This window comes from Eretmochelys imbricata, chromosome 6 (assembly GCF_965152235.1).
Source record: "Eretmochelys imbricata isolate rEreImb1 chromosome 6, rEreImb1.hap1, whole genome shotgun sequence".
NCBI classification, from domain to species: Eukaryota; Metazoa; Chordata; order Testudines; family Cheloniidae; genus Eretmochelys; species Eretmochelys imbricata.
The window spans coordinates 113,311,357-113,330,628 of NC_135577.1; the positions used below are offsets into that span (position 1 = coordinate 113,311,357).

The 19,272-nt window shown below is 48.0% G+C and overlaps 1 protein-coding gene across 7 annotated transcripts in view; it reads left to right on the forward strand.

Annotated features, from left to right (window-relative positions):
* Positions 1-19,272, forward strand: part of KLC1 (kinesin light chain 1) — a 123,661-nt gene that overhangs the window by 18,539 nt on the left and 85,850 nt on the right. Inside the window, exon 1 of one of the 7 annotated variants that reach the window (XM_077819433.1) lies at positions 14,754-15,012. The exons of the other annotated variants lie outside the window; for them this stretch is intronic. The gene's annotated coding sequence lies outside the window, so the exon portion shown is untranslated. Of the gene's footprint in view, positions 1-14,753; positions 15,013-19,272 lie in introns of those variants that run through there. 7 annotated transcript variants of the gene reach the window in all.

Sequence of the window (19,272 nt, forward strand, 5' to 3'; positions counted from 1 at the left end):
ACTTTGCATTTTCTGACTCCTGAGTGCTTATCTGTGCATATTTACTGTTCTCCTAGCACAGACTTTGTTGTATAGAATATTTATTAAAGCTCTGTGAAATTGGCAAGAAATCATGATCAATAAAGTTGATAGCAGCATTAAACATTGCCAACTTAAGGCCTGATAAAGCAAAAGATATCAGACAGGCTGCTGATTCTGGCTTTTAGAGAACTAATGTTGCCTGGACACGTTTAAACAGCTGCTGCATTTCACCGATGGGTGAAGTTATTCCAGTATAATTCCGTACTGTAGCCCATATTAATATGTTGAAGTCAGTTGGAATCTTTTGTGTGTACAGACTGCAGGATCAGGCTATGTTTATAAAACATTTTGTGAGAATATATATAAATTAGAAGATTACTTCTGAAAATCAAAATGGTATAAGTTAACAGAATGGGCTATTTTTCCCTCTGTATTTGATTCCCACTGACATGAATATGAATTTCTCTGTGAATCAAAGACTGTCTATACCCCAGAGTGTCAGACAGGCTGAACTCTGAATTTCCTAGATTAGTTGGTTTTGTCACAGCTGTTGTTATTTAAACACAGGTTTTTTATTGGGTTGCTTGAACTGTTTGCTACCTTTCCACAAATAATTCATGTGTGAAACATGCACCTCAGATTGTGAGTTAAAGGCACAGATTTCTTTCTGGGAAGGGAGGGAGTTTTACACACCACATCCCCTCCTCCATCATCTCCATGGACCAAACTATCACATCCAGTGGGAAGTCTGCACAGAACCATAAGGTCCTCGCCTATCACTGTAATAGCTCTCCCCTCCACAAGGGTCTCTAGGCCACTTCACCCTAAAAGCACTGTTCTGTGCCCATGTTGTTCCTTAAGAGGACTTGGGAGAGCAAGCAAGGAAAGGATTTACTGCTCGTGAAACCAGAATTAATTCCTATATAAATGGTCATCCCATTAGGCCCTTGGGGTATGTCTACACAGCAATAAAAACCCAGGGCTGGCCCATGTCAGCTGACTCGGGCTATAAATTTGGCTTAGATGTTTGAGCCTGGGCTCTGATACCCTCCAAGGAAGGAGGAGCCCAGGTTCCAGCCGAAGCACAACTGTCTACACCAGCAGTTCTCAATCAGGGACTTGGGGCCTATTGGGGGGCTGCAAGTAGGTTTCATGGGGTCCGCCAAGCAGGGCCAATGTTAGACTCACTGTGGCCCAGGTCAGAAAGCTGAAGTGCTGCTATGCAAGGCTGAAGTCAGGGGCCCTGAGCCCTGCCACCTGGGGCAGAAGCCTCAGCCTCAGCAACTGAGCTTTGCAGGGCCCCCTGTGACACAGGGCGCCAGGCAATTGCCCTGCTTGCTGCTCTCTAACACTAGCCTTGGCTTTTATATGCAGAAAAACAGTTGTTGTGGCACTGGTGGGCTGTGGAGTTTTTATACCTGGGGAGGGGCTCAGAAAGAAAACGATTGAGAATACTGCTCTACACTGCAATTTTATAGCCCCGCAGTCTGAGCCCAGCTGGCCCAAGTCAGCTGACACCAGCCAGCAGCAGGTGTTTTATTGCAGTACAGAAATACTAAGCCCTGGTGTACACTACGGGGTTAGGTCGAATTTAGCTGCGTTAGGTCGATTTTAAAATGAATGCGTCTACACAACCAACCCCGTTCCGTCGACTTAAAGGGCTCTTAAAATCAACTTCCGTACTCCTCCTCAGTGAGGGGAGTAGTGCTAAAATCGACCTGCTGTGTCGAAGTTGGGGTAGTGCAGATGCAATTTGACGGTATTGGTTTCCGGGAGCTATCCCAGAGTGCTCCAATGTGACCGCTCTGGACAGCACTTTGAACTCCGGTGCACTAGCCAGGTACACAGAAAAAGCCCCTGGAACTTTTGAATTTCATTTCCTGTTTGGTCAGCGTGGCGAGCTCGGCAGCTCAGGTGACCATGCAGTCCCCCCAGAATTGCAAACGAGCTCCAGCATGGACCGAAAGGGAGACACTGGATCTGATTGCTGTATGTGGAGAAGAATCTGTGCAGGCCAAACTCCGATCAAAAAGAAGAAAAGCTAATATATATGCCAAAATCACACAGGGCATGATGATGAGAGGCCACAACAGGGACACACAGCATTGCCACGTGAAAGTAAAGAAGCTCAGGTAAGCCTACTAAAAGACAAAGGAGGCAAACGGTCGCTCTGGGTAAGAACCCCATTCGTGCCGCTTCTGTGATCAGTTGCATAGCATTCTAGGGGGCAACCCTACCAGTACCCCACCACTGTCCGTGGACACCTGCAAGGGAGGAGTCTCACACAACAGGGAGGAGGATTTTGTGGATGAGGAAGAAGATGATGAGGAGGAGGAAAATGCGCAGCAGGGAAGTGGTGAATCTGTTCTCCCCGGCAGCCAGGACCTTTTCATCACCCTGGAGCCAATACCCTTCCAAGGCGGGATCCCCGACCCTGAAGCTGGAGAAGGCCGCTCTGGTGAGTGCACATTTGTAACTACAGTACAGGGTTTAAAAGCAATAGTATTTAATGTTTGATTTGCCCTGAAGAATTGGGATGCATTCACGTCCAGTACAGCTACTGGAAAAGTCTGTTAACGTGTCTGGGGATGGAGAGGGAATCCTCCAGGGACATCTCCATGAAGCTCTCCTGGAGTTACTCTGAAAGCCTTTGAAGAAGGTTTCTGGCGAGGGCTGCCTTATTTCGTCCTCGACGGTAGGACACTACCACGCCAGGCCAGTAGCAAGTAGTCTGGAATCACTGCAGCACAAAGCATGGCAGCGAATGGTCCTGGGTTTTGGTCGCATTCAAGCAACGTTCGGTCTTCATCTTTCTGTGTTAGCCTCAGGAGAGTGATATCATTTATGGTCACCTGATTGAAACAGGGGAATTTTTGTAAGGGAACAGTAAAAGGACCCCGTTCATGCTGGGTTGTTTGCGCTTGGCTAAAATGGATCATTCCGGAGAATAGCCATGCGGTGGGGGGAGGGGTGAAGGGATCATCCCAGAGAATAGCTATGTGGTGGGGTGGGGGAGGTGTGTGCTGCAGCCCCTCCCTTTAAATGTGAAACCCAACTGGCATTGCTTGCTATGGGAAAGGATGGCGTTGCAATTTGAAAGCATTCCCACATGTTATGAAGGTGGAAGAAGCCAACCCCGTGTACCAAAAGGCTTACCATGGCTGATTGGAAACCGAATTCTGTTGCCCAGCCGTGTGTGATGTGTCACCATACCGGCAGGCACTCAATATAAAAGGCAAAATACAACCTTGTACCTAAAGCACATGTGCTGTCTGCTGTGAATTGCTTGATTCACTGTGGAAGAGTCTCCCTTTTGTTCTCAGAAATGTATCATCTTAAATTTTACTCTCCCTTTTTATCTCCCCCCAGGTGCAAATGTTTCTATGCTCCCCCTATCATCTCCGTCCCTGAGGTTATCGCAGATTAGAAGGCAAAAAAAACCCCACACTTGCGATGACATGTTTTCTGAGTTCATGCAGTCCTCCCGCACTGATAGGGCACAGCTTAATGCATGGAGGCATTCAGTGGCAGAGGCCAGGAAAGCATTAAGTGAGCGCGAAGAGCAGAGGCAGGAGGCGATGCTGAGGCTAATGGGGGAGCAAACGGACATGATGAAGCATCTGTTGGAGCTGCAAGAAAGCCAACAAGAGCACAGACCCGCACTGCATCCATTGTTTAACCGCCTGCCCTCTTCCCCAAGTTCCGTATCCTCCTCATCCAGATGCCCAAGAACGCGGGGACGGGGGGAGGCTCTGGGCACCCGGCCACTCCACTCCAGAGGATGGCCCAAGCAATAGAAGGCTGTCATTCAAACAGTTTTGATTTGTAGTGTGGTTACAATAAGCAATGTGGTCTTGTCCTTCCCTCCTCCCGCACCTCACCCGACCGGGGCTACCTTGTCAGTTATCTCACTTTTTTTTTAATTAATAAAGAAAGAATGCATGGTTTCAAAACATTAGTTACTTTATTTCCTTTGCCAGCTGTGATTGAAGGGGGGAGGGTGGTTGGCTTACAGGGAATTAAAATCAACAAAGGGGGTGGGTTTTCAGCAAGGAGAAACACACACAGCTGTCACACTGTAGCGTGGCCAGTCATGAAACTGGTTTTCAAAGCCTCTCTGATGCGCAGCGTGCCTAGTTGTGCTCTTCTAATTGCCTTGGTGTCTGGCTACTCAAAATCTGCTGCCAGGCAATTTGCCTCAACCTCACACCCCACCTCAAATGTCTCCCCCTTACTCTCACAGATATGAAGCACACAGCAATAACAATGGGAATGTTGGTTGTGCTGAGGTCTAACCTAGTCAGCAAACAGCGCCAGCGAGCTTTTAAACGTCCAAAGGTACATTCTACCACCATTCTGCACTTGCTCAGCCTATAGCTGAACTGCTCCTTACTACTGTCCAAGCTGCCTGTGTATGGCTTCATGAGTCATGGGAGCCAGGGGTAGGCTGGGTCCCCAAGGATAACTATTGGCATTTCAACATACCCCAAAGATAATCTTCTGGTCTGGGAAGTAAGTCCCTCCTTGCAACTGCTCAAACAGCCTGGAGTTCCTAAAGATGCGAGCGTCATGCACCTTTCCCAGCCATCCCACGTTGATGTTGGTGAAACGTCCCTTGTGATCCACCAGTGCTTGCAGCATCATTGAGAAGTACCCCTTGCGGTTTATATACTGGTTGGCAAGGTGGTCCGGTGCCAAGATAGCAATATGTGTTCCGTCTATTAGGGAACCCCACCGCAGCAAAGCCATCCAGTATGACCTGCCCATTTCCCAGAGTCACTACCCTTGATAGCAGATCGTCAGTGACTGCATTGGCTACTTGGATCACAGCAGTCCCCACAGTAGACTTGCCCACTCCAAATTGATTCCCGACTGACCGGTAGCAGTCAGGTGTTGCAAGCTTCCACAGGGCTGTCGCCACTCGCTTCTCAACTGTCAGGGCAGCTCTCATCTTGGTATTCCTGCGCTTCAGGGCGGGGGAAAGCAACTCACGAAGTTCAAGGAGAGTTGCCTTACGCATGCAAAAGTTTCGCAGCCACTGTGAATCATCCCATACCCGCAATACTATGCGGTCCCACCAGTCTGTGCTTGTTTGCCGGGCCCAAAATCGGCGTTCCATTGTATCAACCAACCCCACTGCCACCAGGATGTCCCTATTGTCACAGCCCGTGCTTTCAGGAACGTCTGTGTCCATGTCCTCATCACAGTCGTCCTCGTGCTGGCGTCTCTTAGCCCGGTTCTGCACTTATTCCACAATAATGCGTGAGGTGTTTACAATGCTCACAACAGCAGCGGTAAGCTGAGCGGGCTCCATGCTTGCCGTGGTATGGCGTCTGCACGGGTAACCTAGGAAAAAAGGCGCGAAATGATTGTCTGCCGTTGCTTTCATAGAGGGAGGGAGGGCGACTGACGGCTTGTACCCAAAACCATCCTCGACAATGTTTTTGCCCCATCAGGCATTGGGAGCTTAACCCAGAATTCCAGTGGGCAGTGGAGACTGCAGGAACTGTGGGATAGCTACCCACAGTGCACCACTCCGTAAGTCGATGCTAGGCATGGTATTGAGGACACATGCCGCCGACTTAATGCACTTAGTGGGGAAATACACAATCGACAGTATAAAATCAATTTCTAAAAATCGATTTTATACTATCAACCTAATTTTGTAGTCTAGACATACCCTTAGAGGTCTAATCCAGCAGACCTTTGATGGGAGGGCCTTCTGTTGTGTCTGAGGTCAGGTGGAAGCTTGCTGCAGAGGCACATAGGGTATGTCTACACTACGGAATAAGGTCGAATTTATAGAAGTCGGTTTTTTAGAAATCGGTTTTATATATTCGAGTGTGTGTGTCCCCACAGAAAATGCTCTAAGTGCATTAAGTGCATTAACTCGGCGGAGTGCTTCCACAGTGCCGAGGCTAGAGTCGACTTCCGGAGCATTGCACTGTGGATAGCTATCCCACAGTTCCCGCAGTCTCCGCTGCCCATTGGAATTCTGGGTTGAGATCCCAATGCCTGATGGGGCTAAAACATTGTCGCGGGTGGTTCTGGGTACATATCGTCAGGCCCCTGTTCCCTCCCTCCCTCCGTGAAAGCAAGGGCAGACAATCGTTTCGCACCTTTTTTCCTGAGTTACCTGTGCAGACGCCATACCACGGCAAGCATGGAGCCCGCTCAGGTAACCGTCACCCTATGTCTCCTGGGTGCTGGCAGACGCGGTACGGCATTGCTACACAGTAGCAGCAACCCCTTGCCTTGTGGCAGCAGACGGTACAGTACGACTGGTAGCCGTCATCGTCATGTCCGAGGTGCTCCTGGCCACGTCGCCTGGGAGCGCCTGGGCAGACATGGGCGCAGGGACTAAATTTGGAGTGACTTGACCAGGTCATTCTCTTTAGTCCTGCAGTCAGTCCTATTGAACCGTCTTATGGTGAGCAGGCAGGCGATATGGATTGCTAGCAGTCGTATTGTACCATCTTCTGCCGGGCAGGCAAGAGATGAGGATGGCTAGCAGTCGTACTGTACCATCTTCTGCCGAGCAGCCATGAGATGTGGATGGCATGCAGTCCTTCTGCACCGTCTGCTGCCAGCCAAAGATGTAAAAGATAGATGGAGTGGATCAAAACAAGAAATAGACCAGATTTGTTTTGTACTCATTTGCCTCCTCCCCTGTCTAGGGGACTCATTCCTCTAGGTCACACTGCAGTCACTCACAGAGAAGGTGCAGCGAGGTAAATCTAGCCATGTATCAATCAGAGGCCAGACTAACCTCCTTGTTCCAATAAGAACAATAACTTAGGTGCACCATTTCTTATTGGAACCCTCCGTGAAGTCCTGCCTGAAATACTCCTTGATGTAAAGCCACCCCCTTTGTTGATTTTAGCTCCCTGAAGCCAACCCTGTAAGCCGTGTCGTCAGTCGCCCCTCCCTCCGTCAGAGCAACGGCAGACAATCATTCCGCGCCTTTTTTCAGTGCGGACGCTATACCAAGGCAAGCATGGAGGCCGCTCAGCTCACTTTGGCAATTAGGAGCACATTAAACACCACACGCATTATCCAGCAGTATATGCAGCACCAGAACCTGGCAAAGCGATACCAGGCGAGGAGGTGACGTCAGCATGGTCACGTGAGTGATCAGGACATGGATACAGATTTCTCTGAAAGCATGGGCCCTGCCAATGCATGCATCATGGTGCTAATGGGGCAGGTTCATGCTGTGGAACGCCGATTCTGGGCTCGGGAAACAAGCACAGACTGGTGGGACCGCATAGTGTTGCAGGTCTGGGACGATTCCCAGTGGCTGCAAAACTTTCACATGCGTAAGGGCACTTTAATGGAATTTTGTGACTTGCTTTCCCCTGCCCTGAGGCGCATGAATACCAAGATGAGAGCAGCCCTCACAGTTGAGAAGCAAGTGGCGATAGCTCTGTGGAAGCTTGCAACGCCAGACAGCTACCGGTCAGTTGGGAATCAATTTGGAGTGGGCAAATCTACTGTGGGGGCTGCTGTGATGCAAGTAGCCCACTCAATCAAAGATCTGCTGATATCAAGGGTAGTGACCCTGGGAAATGTGCAGGTCATAGTGGATGGCTTTGCTGCAATGGAATTCCCTAACTGGGGTGGGGCCATAGACGGAACCCATATCCCTATTTTGGCACCGAAGCACCAAGCCGCTGAGTACATAAACCGCAAGGGGTACTTTTCAATAGTGCTGCAAGCTCTGGTGGATCACAAGGGACGTTTCACCAACATCAACGTGGGATGGCCGGGAAAGGTACATGATGCTCGCATCTTCAGGAACTCTGGTCTGTTTCAAAAGCTGCAGGAAGGGACTTTATTCCCAGACCAGAAAATAACTGTTGGGGATGTTGAAATGCCTATAGTTATCCTTGGGGACCCAGCCTACCCCTTAATGCCATGGCTCATGAAGCTGTACACAGGCAGCCTGGACAGTAGTCAGGAGCTGTTCAACTACAGGCTGAGCAAGTGCAGAATGGTGGTAGAATGTGCATTTGGACATTTAAAGGTGCGCTGGTGCAGTTTACTAACTCGCTTAGACCTCAGCGAAACCAATATTCCCACTATTATTGCTGCTTGCTGTGTGCTCCACAATATCTGTGAGAGGAAGGGGGAGACGTTTATGGCGGGGTGGGAGGTTGAGGCAAATCGCCTGGCTGCTGGTTATGCGCAGCCAGACACCAGGGCGGTTAGAAGAGCATAGGAGGGCGTGGTACGCATCAGAGAAGCTTTGAAAACCAGTTTCATGACTGGCCAGGCTATGGTGTGAAAGTTCTGTTTGTTTCTCCTTGATGACACCCCCCGCCCCTTGGTTCACTCTACTTCCCTGTAAGCTAACCACCCTCCCCTCCTCCCTTCAATCACCACTTGCAGAGGCAATAAAGTCATTGTTGCTTCACATTCATGCATTCTTTATTCATTCATCACACAAATAGGGGGATGACTACCAAGGTAGCCCAGGAGGGGTGGTGGAGGAGGGAAGGAAAATGCCACACAACACTTTAAAAGTTTACAACTTTAAAATTTATTGAATGACAGCCTTCTTTTTTTTGGGCAATCCTCTGTGGTGGAGTGGCTGGTTGGCCAGAGGCCCCCCCCCCACCGAGTTCTTGGGCGTCTGGGTGTGGAGGCTATGGAACTTGGGAAGGAGGGCGGTTGGTTACACAGGGGCTGTAGTGGCAGTCTGTGCTCCAGCTGCCTTTGCTGCAGCTCAACCATACACTGGAGCATACTGGTTTGGTCCTCCAGCAGCCTCAGCATTGAATCCTGCGTCCTCTCATCACACTGCCGCCACATTTGAGCTTCAGCCCTGTCTTCAGCCCGCCACTTACTCTCTTCAGCCCGCCACCTCTCCTCCCGGTCATTTTGTGCTTTCCTGCACTCTGATATTATTTGCCTCCACGCATTCGTCTGTGCTCTGTCAGTGTGGGAGGACAGCATGAGCTCGGAGAACATTTCATCGCGAGTGCGTTTTTTTTTCTTTCTAAGCTTCACTAGCCTCTGGGAAGGAGAAGATCCTGTGATCATTGAAACACATGCAGCCTGTGGAGAAAAAAAAAGAGACAGCGGTATTTAAAAAGACACATTTTATAAAACAGTGGCTACACTCTTTCAGGGTAAACCTTGCTGTTAACATTACATACATAGCACACGTGCTTTCGTTACAAGGTCGCATTTTGCCTCCCCCCACCACGTGGCTACCCCCTCAACCTTCCCCCCTCCCTGTGGCTAACAGCGGGGAACATTTCTGTTTAGCCACAGGCAAACAGCCCAGCAGGAATGGGCTCCTCTGAGTGTCCCCTGAAGAAAAGCACTCTATTTCAACCAGGTGACCATGAATTATATCTCACTCTCCTGAGGATAACACAGAGAGATAAAGAACGGATGTTGTTTGAACGCCAGCAAACATACACTGCAATGCTTTGTTGTACAATGATTCCCGAGTACGTGTTACTGGCCTGGAGTGGTAAAGTGTCCTACCATGAAGGACGCAATAAGGCTGCCCTCCCCAGAAACCTTTTGCAAAGGCTTTGGGAGTACATCCAGGAGAACCGCGAATGCCAGGGCAAAGTAATCCTTTCACATGCTTGCTTTTAAACCATGTATAGTATTTTAAAAGGTACACTCACCGGAGGTCCCTTCTCCGCCTGCCGGGTCCAGGAGGCAGCCTTGGGTGGGTTCGGGGGGTACTGGCTCCAGGTCCAGGGTGAGAAACAGTTCCTGGCTGTCGGGAAAACCGGTTTCTCCGCTTGCTTGCTGTGAGCTAGCTACAACCTCATCATCATCATCTTCTTCGTCCCCAAAACCTGCTTCCGTATTGCCTCCATCTCCATTGAAGGAGTCAAACCACACGACTGGGGTAGTGGTGGCTGAACCCCCTAAAATGGCATGCAGCTCATCATAGAAGCAGCATGTTTGGGGCTCTGACCCGGAGCGGCCATTCGCCTCTCTGATTTTCTGGTAGGCTTGCCTCAGCTCCTTCAGTTTCACGCGGCACTGCTTCGGGTCCCTGTTATGGCCTCTGTCCTTCATGCCCTGGGAGATTTTGACAAAGGTTTTGGCATTTCGAAAACTGGAACGGAGTTCTGATAGCACGGATTCCTCTCCCCAAACAGCGATCAGATCCTGTACTTCCCGTTCGGTCCATGCTGGAGCTCTTTTGCGATTCTGGGACTCCATCATGGTCACCTCTGCTGATGAGCTCTGCATGGTCACCTGCAGCTTGCCACGCTGGCCAAACAGGAAATGAGATTCAAAAGTTCGCGGTTCTTTTCCTGTCTACCTGGCCAATGCATCTGAGTTGAGAGTGCTGTCCAGAGCGGTCACAATGGAGCACTCTGGGATAGCTCCTGGAGGCCAATACCGTCGAATTGTGTCCACAGTACCCCAAATTCGAGCCGGCAAGGCCGATTTAAGCGCTAATCCACTTGTCAGGGGTGGAGTAAGGAAATCGATTTTAAGAGCCCTTTAAGTCGAAACAAAGGGCTTCATCGTGTGGACGGGTGCAGGTTTACATCGATTTAATGCTGCTAAATTCGACCTAAAGTCCTAGTGTAGACCAGGGCATAGAGTCAATGTCTTTTCTGATACACATGGTTAGTAGAGGGACTTGTGTGGCCCCTTGGTTCCAGCAAATTAGAAACCTATCTGAGTGGAAGCTTATGAAATATGTACTACTTAGGAAGAGATCAAAACCATATATATATGTTTCATTAGACAAAGTGCATTCTGTATCTGAGCATGTTAGAGTAGTTGCTTTGTTCAGAGCCATTCAAGTTTCTGGGGCAAATTAGGAACTGCAGAATTATTATTTTTTTAAATAAATGGGTGACAGGGAGGAGGTGGTGAATATTGTTTAGCCAAAAGACAGAAGCAGCTTCTTTGTATCAGCTCTCTTGCATAATTAGGATGTGTTCTAATTTTAATTAAATCTTATGCATATTCATGAAAATGCATTGAACTTCCAGACCAAGTAGATCTGATCCCTCTACCTCTTTTAATGTTTAGTTTGGATATAGGGTTTTCCTCTATTCCCTCCTTCTTTTACTTTCACATTTCTGTAGAAACACACAACTAGCTCCCATAATGTGAAGAGTCACAACCTATGACAGCTTCCTATCTATTGCTAATGCTAGAGCTCTGTTCAGTAGCTCCCTGCTACAAATATCAATAGATAACAAACCATTAACGTGAAATTGCCAAATGTGTGTGTGTGTGTTTAATTGAGACAAAGGGCACAAAAATTTCTGCTCTACAGAACTGATATTTAATTTTCCATCAAAAAGCAATCATGATCTCTACAACATGAAAATCAGCATTACCTCTGGGATTTATTTTAATGCCAACATCCTTTTTGACGTCTTAAAAGTTCTTCTCCATAATTTCTCACAGCTGCCATTGGCAGCACCATCCATCCACTTTTTCCTGAGTTTTTTTATTAGGCTTCTGTGACTCTCCCCTTGCCTGGTTCTCCTACCTCTCTGACCACTATAGTATTGCCTTTGATCCTCTTTTCTCCCATCTTCCACCTCTGTTGATATTAATGTCCTTGGTACCCCCCTTTTACACTTGCCATCTGAGCAATCTCTTTCATTCCTATGGTCTCGTCACATTTATAGTGATTTATACTGATATCTAGCTCTACCTCGTTATCTAGCTAGGTACTTATATAGTGATGCACCATAGCATCTGAGTGCCTGTCCAGGCTTAGATACATACATAGATGTATGATACAGACTGTTCATGTCCCTCTGATACCACCTCCTCATGGAAATCCTACTGCTTCTTCATATTAAACATGTAAAAAATAAATTTCTCGTCTTTCCTTTTAAACCATCTCTCCTCCCATCTTTCTTCATCACAAGGATTGGTCTCTGTCCAAAGGTGATTGTTTTTAATTTTGGGCAAAAATGGTTCAGACAATTTTTAAGTACAAAAGTTGGGTAAATATAATGTGACTCCTTTCTTTGATGGCCAGAACAGTTGGAATGAAAATTTGAAAGCAGGCATTAAAAGTAGTTTTCAAGTGTCACAAAGTGTTATGGTGAAATTTGTTTTTGGTCTGACCTGTGGCCATCTGAAACTGTAAACATACAGTACATTTTGCATAGGTCTTTCATTAAGCTCAAAACATGCCAAGTTCCATTGTGTGGAGATAATTTAGCTGCACAGCAAAAGAGTACTGATGCTATACATGGGCTAAAGTACAACCCTCACAAGAAGCCTTGCTGGTCTCTTGTGCACCTTAAGGTGCAAAGGTGAACAGGAGACAGGCTCTGTTCTGCAGATTTTCTAAGGTGTGCATGTTCCAGTGGTGTCTAGCCAAACAGTATGATTACAGGATTTACATGTGCTACTGTCAGTCTTTTTTGCAAGCCAGTGAAGCTTGGAAAAGTCTCCTTTTCCAGATTGTTCTTTTTAAAGAAATTAATAATCTAGGAACTGTCATACAAAAAACAGCCAAGAGAACATTAAGACTGCATGGATAGACATTCAGGAAATGCCAATCAAACTCTGCCTTTCATTGCACATGAATTGCGGCCTTGCCTAGACTAGGATTTAAAGCTTTAACTCAACTAATTTAGCACACATTAAAATTGATGTACTTTATCTACATTATACTTCTCAAATAGAGTTCCAGGCATCTGGTTTTCGACCGGAATGCCTATTCGAAAAGGGACCCTGGCAGCACCAACCTAGGCGGCTCAGCTCCAGAGAGACAAGTGCAGCCCCACAGGTGGTGGGAAGTAGAGACTGCCTGGAGCCAGAGGTACACTGGAGTCCAGCCAGGACGCAGAGAGAAACAGGCGGGTGGGGCCAGGGCATGGAGAGGAGCCCTTGGTCACCCAGTGGGCAGGCCGAGAGGAGTAAGTGGTGGGCAGGGGGTGGGAGGGAGCCAGCGGGCTGGCAGGGTCTCAGGGCACAGTGCAAGCAGAGCTGACCAGGCCTCTTCTGAGCATGGGTCCGGCTCCATGGCACCACTGTAAACCTGGCATTGGGTGCAGAGCAATGGGCTGAAATGATGCGAAGACTGAAGAGACAGGGTTGATTGGGAGGTTGGGAGCAAAATTACTTGCTAGGCAAGGAATCGGCAGATGTGGGAGGGAAACCTCCTGCAGCAGGGGCCAAAATCCCCTTACCCAATGAATTTGGGAACTTGGGCAATGCTAAATGTGCCTCACACACTGGGCATTGCAGAGTCAGAGCGAAACAAGCCAATGCAAACCTCTGTAAAAATCTCACCACTTCTGGGGGCCGCTGCGTGATTTTTGAACTGAAGCTGGCAGTACTGCTCACGGCCAAGCTTTGTCTTGGTCAAGGAGGACAGCACAGGCTAGAGGCGGAGTAGGGAGAGGCGCAGTCTCTCCTCTTCTCTTTGGGAGCGCCCCGCAGCAAGTGGGGGCAGTGGTCAAGATGAACTTGTTTAACCGTTATCTCCCCTCCCCTCCGCAGCATGAGTCTGGTCCTGCCTCACCCGCCAAGCTGCCCCTGCCTGCAGGCGGACTCTCCTCCCCGGGGGGTTAGACTAACCCGGCTGCTACTCTGAAACCTTTCCCACATATGTCCAGCAGAGGGGGCTGTGCTAAGGGTGATGGGACACGGGGTGGTGTCTGGGGAAGGGACATGGGGACTCAGCCCTGTGCCTGTTGGGGGCTGGAGCTGTGAGGGAGGGTGATGGGTCACGGGGTGGTGTCTGGGGAAGGGACGTGGGGACTCAGCCCTGTGCCTGTCGGAGGCTGGAGCTGTGAGGGAGGGTGATGGGGCACGGGGTGGTGTCTGGGGAAGGGACATGGGGACTCAGCCGTGTGCCTGTCGGAGGCTGGAGCTGTGAGGGAGGGTGATGGGGCACGGGGTGGTGTCTGGGGAAGGGACATGGGGACTCAGCCCTGTGCCTGTCGGGGGCTGGAGCTGTGAGGGAGGGTGATGGGACACGGGGTGGTGTCTGGGGAAGGGACATGGGGACTCAGCCCTGTGCCTGTCGGAGGCTGGAGCTGTGAGGGAGGGTGATGGGGCACGGGGTGGTGTCTGGGGAAGGGACATGGGGACTCAGCCCTGTGCCTGTCGGGGGCTGGAGCTGTGAGGGAGGGTGATGGGGCACGGGGTGGTGTCTGGGGAAGGGACGTGGGGACTCAGCCCTGTGCCTGTCGGGGGCTGGAGCTGTGAGGGAGGGTGATGGGACATGGGGAGGTGTCTGGGGAAGGGACGTGGGGACTCAGCCCTGTGCCTGTCGGGGGCTGGAGCTGTGAGGGAGGGTGATGGGGCACGGGGTGGTGTCTGGGGAAGGGACGTGGGGACTCAGCCCTGTGCCTGTCGGGGGCTGGAGCTGTGAGGGAGGGTGATGGGGCACGGGGTGGTGTCTGGGGAAGGGACATGGGGACTCAGCCCTGTGCCTGTCGGGGGCTGGAGCTGTGAGGGAGGGTGATGGGGCACGGGGTGGTGTCTGGGGAAGGGACGTGGGGACTCAGCCCTGTGCCTGTCGGGGGCTGGAGCTGTGAGGGAGGGTGATGGGACACGGGGAGGTGTCTGGGGAAGGGACGTGGGGACTCAGCCCTGTGCTAAGACCCCTGCCCCGCCGGCCCTCGCGCTCTAGCTGGCGCACGCGCTCCCTTGGAAGCTCTCGAGCTTCTGCCCCCACCAGAGGGGTGACGTCATGGGCTTGGCCGTGGAGCATTGTGGGTCGGGAGGGGCCGCCATTTTCGGTAGGGCGGAGCGAATCGCAGAGGCTGGGAGCCGGGAAGGGGGCGCGCGGCGGCGGCTCTCATTGCTCGCAACTGTCAGTGCCGCTCCCGCGGGCGGGGTCTTGCGGCGGCAGCTGTAGTAGGTCCCAGGGCAGCAGGCGGGCGGGGAGGCCGCAGGGGATCGTGGTGCCGTCCCGCTCCCCCTGACATCCCCTCCGGTCCCTTCCCGGTGTGAGCGGCCCCGGCCGCCTCGCCAAGCCCTGCGCGCATCGCCGCAGCCTGCAGCACCCGAGCGGTGAGTGAGGGAGGGGAAGAGGCCGGCTGTGCCCAAGCCCTGTGCCTGTCGGGGGCTGGAGCTGTGCGGGAGGGTGATGGGGCACGGGGTGGTGTCTAGGGAGGGAACATGGGGGGCGAGCCCTGTGCCTGTCGGGGGCTGGAACTGTGCGGGAGGGTGATGGGGCACGGGGTGGTGTCTGGGGAGGGGACATAGGGGGCGAGCCCTGTGCCTGTCGGGGGCTGAAGCTGTGCGGGATGGTGATGGGGCACGGGGTGGTGTCTGGGGAAGGGACATGGGGACTCAGCCCTGTGCCTGTCGGGGGCTGGAGCTGTGAGGGAGGGTGATGGGACGTGGGGTGGTGTATGGGAAGACTGTGGGGTATCGGGTGGGAGTGGGTAGGTGGGGTGCGCAGTGAGGGAGCAGGAGGCGGTTGACAGGGGTGAGGGGGTTAGCTTGTGTTTTGCCATTTTCCAGGAGCATTGAACCTCACCTCCTTTCCCTTCTCCCATGACACAAACAGAACAAAAGGCTGGGCAGGTCCTGTTGGCCTGCTGGTCCTTCTGTAGCTCATGGTTACAGCCAGCCCCTTCAATGTGTGTCTGTCAATCCAGTTAATTGTAACATTCTCTGGCAGTGACTGTATTGGTGACTCTGCTGCAGAGATGCTGAGAGGAGGGGATCCTGTTTGCCTGGATTGCCATCAGCTTTGCTTTGTTCCTCTTCCTTTCTTGCTCTTTCCTGGCTTCCCCCTGTTCTGCAGTTTGGGGCAGAGGATGCCCAGGGAGTGAACCCTGCACAGAGTTGTGAGACAAACAGGAGCTATTCCCTTTCCAACCTCTTTCTTGTAATGTCTTTATTTGCAGGGTGGATAGATCTGAAATAGTGAAAGAACAATTGTGACAACCCTAATGCCATTTTTGTGTGTAGTGGCTGGCTTTATAAATTACAGGGGCACCAGTCATGGTATAGATTGCATCATCATTCTAAACCTCTCTCTTTTCAAACTTTAAGACTCTGTGTATGAGGTCTTGGTCCCAGGAGCTAACCATAGTTAGGAGATTTAAAAACAAACCCAAAACACAACTCTTCAGTAAGCTATACTCAATGTGAGCAAAATAACAGTAATACACACCAGGTTTTGTAGTTTCATAGGTCAAGTTAGCAACTTTTCTGGTTTGTCTTCCTTTCTCCACTCCCTCCTCCCCATTTAGTCCATTTAAGGATATGTGACTTTTTTTTTCCCAGATGACATATTAGCTGTCTAATATGTGTATCTGCATATTCAATTTAATAAATTCTCAAAACAAAAATGTAAGAGCTCCTTGCATTTCTGTAGTAGTCTTTGTTCTGGGTATCTTGGGGATCATATCTTGATGACTAAAGGGATTGTATCATGTAGATTAAGTCCACAGTGAATAATTTAAAAAAAAATTACAAAAGCATATGTTTCTATTTTAATTTTTTTCTTTTATTTTAAACTTCTCTGTAGTGTTTGAAAACTGAACATAACGGCAAAGCAAAAAGCAAAACTTTTGAAACACATGTGAAATTTGTTTGCATTATTTAAAGTGAGAAATAAAAAGTAAGCAAATATCCTAGATAGTATAAATTAATTTACACTTTCATTTTTAAATATGGAAGATATTACAAAAAAGCAAAGATACTTAAAATATTATATTAACCTATACTTGCAATGACACTAGGACCAGGTGTGGGATGGCATTTTGTTTGGGGAATGTCTCATTAATTTTGTTTATGGACACAATTTTCATAGGAAACATGCATCCAAATTAGCACACAAGGATATGCTTTAAACATCTTTCCGGATACAAATCATTGTGAAAAAGTTGGCTGCAATTTTGAGTTTAGCTTTGATTCAAAAATTTTATTTGGCAAATAATTTTATTTTAATTGGTTATGAATTCCATAGCTGAGGTACAACATGACTGAAGATAACATAGCCATAGGACTAATGCTAGCATTGAGTAACAAGCTTAGCGTTCATGGACAGAGCGGATTTGATTTAAATCACTAGTCAGAAAGACTAGATTTAATTATGGATTTTTACGTAAAAGTGCATTCTTGTTGATTGTTATAACCTTAATACATATTCTTCACAACTCAGAGATAGATGTAGCTTTCATTTTTAGAAGGTACACATTATACATTTTTAAAGTGATTTATTTTGAAAACTTTTCATATTAGTTTTACAGCTATATCAGAAAATGAATGGTTGTTTGGTTATTTCATTTACCCAAGGTAATTGAAGCAGATAGTTCACCTCCCAATGACTTCATAAATATCTCCAATTCAACAGGTTAATCATTAATATTTGGAGGATTTTCTTGCCATGCTGTATTAGGAGGAGAACATCACCAGACAAACATTTAAATTGTTTTATTTAACTAAAACAACAACGTTCTGTATTCTGGATATTTTTCTTCAACAGCAAACATAATATTTTAACAAAACAAGCATATGCATTTTTGAATTTAGTTCAACATTCAAGTCTTTTAAAATCAGGTTTGTTTTTGTTAAAATTGTCAGCCAGGTCAACATGAGAAACTTAAAATATTGGCTTCTGCAGCTAACTCAGTCATCTTTATCTTCATTTTCTTGTTGGTTCATAATCTGGAAAAGAAAAATGAGCTTTCCTGCTTTTTCAGGTCCCAAACGATTTCTCAGTTTGGAATTAGTCCAAAGGAAGAAAATATTCTTTCTACACCAGCAGAAGAAGCTACTGCTGTTAAAAGTGAGGTTATCACTTCAGTAGTTTCTGAATCCAAGTGCTTAAGTGACTTCCACCAGTTCACTGGTGTGACTTTCTTTAAAACATCATCAGAATATTTCTTTAATGGTTCACCCTTAACTCTGAAGTTTCTTATAGTTGGCATTATGGAGAGATGATTGTTGGATGTCCAGGTCATAGCCAACTCCTCTTCTTCAACAGTTAGGGTTTGACCCTGATACCAATATTGAGAATATTTGCAAGAAAATGAGCTGGACATCATGGTGCTTGTCCAGTTCATTTTTTTTAATGCTTGTAATTTAACTCTGTCATTGCATATTTAAGATCTCACTCAGTTTCTTCCAAATTTCAACAGTGTCAGCAATAAAACAGTTATTTTCCTGCATTTTGTTCAAGGCTACAGAAATAGGCTTCAGGGTACTCAGCATGTGTTCAACATTTCTCTTAAGCCCAATGTTGAGAACTTTGGCTGTGACAGTGCCATCTGTTTTTTCACGATTTTGTTCAGACTCTCATCAGATTAGGCCAGTTCTTGATATAGTGCTCAAAACAGTCCACTACTGAGTTCCATCGCACATCTTGTGGGAGAGTTAGCTTGGTTCCTCCCACTTTTTTCAGAGCAGCTGCTGCAAAGTGGTTGTTATGGAAGTATTTGCAATTTCAAGAACATTAGCCTTTATTTCTGGAACACTGAAGTCTTTGGCTAGGGGGTACATCAAATGAGCACTGCAACCATATTTTATTAGCTTAGGACTCTCCTCTAAATTTTTTCTCATCTTGGATACATTTGCAGCATTGTCTGTGACCAAGCTGCGTACTAGACGTTTGCATTTTTTTCCCACAGTTTGTTATAACTTTTACTGCTACTTCTTGTAAGTATTCTTCTGTGTGTGCATTTCTTGATGTATCAATCGTTTCTGTAAGGAAGACATTCCCTACTTCTGTTGTCACACAAGCATATACAACAGGATCATTGTGGGCGTTGCTCCACCCATCAAGACTCAGGTTAACAATTTCACCCTCTAGACCTTTTGCACATGGCACAATTTCTCTTTCATACACTTTATCCGGCAATTTGCCTGTGACATCTGCTCTGTTGGGTGGACTCTATCCTGGTCTTAATGACTGAATCATGTTAATGAAGTGTGGGTTCTCAATCATACGGAAAGAAGAGTTTGTTACATAAACAAACTGGGCAATTTTTTCATCAATTACCTCTTTTTGTAATCTGCTGGGTCTTATCCCAAACTTATCTATGGTTGTTTCTGGATGATGGAGATTTTTTTTTCTTTTTGCTACAGGTGTTATACTGTGGCTATGTGACATACATGATGTGACTGAAACACTATCATTGGCAGATAACACTGAAACTATAGAAAATGATGGTGATCTTGAAGTTGGATGGTCTTCAGAATCCTGTATGTTGAGGATGGATTCTCCTAAACAAAATAAGTCATTGCAGTTATTTAATTATTATTACCATACTGCTTGCTCATTTAGTATTATTCATTGCATTCACTGACCCTCAG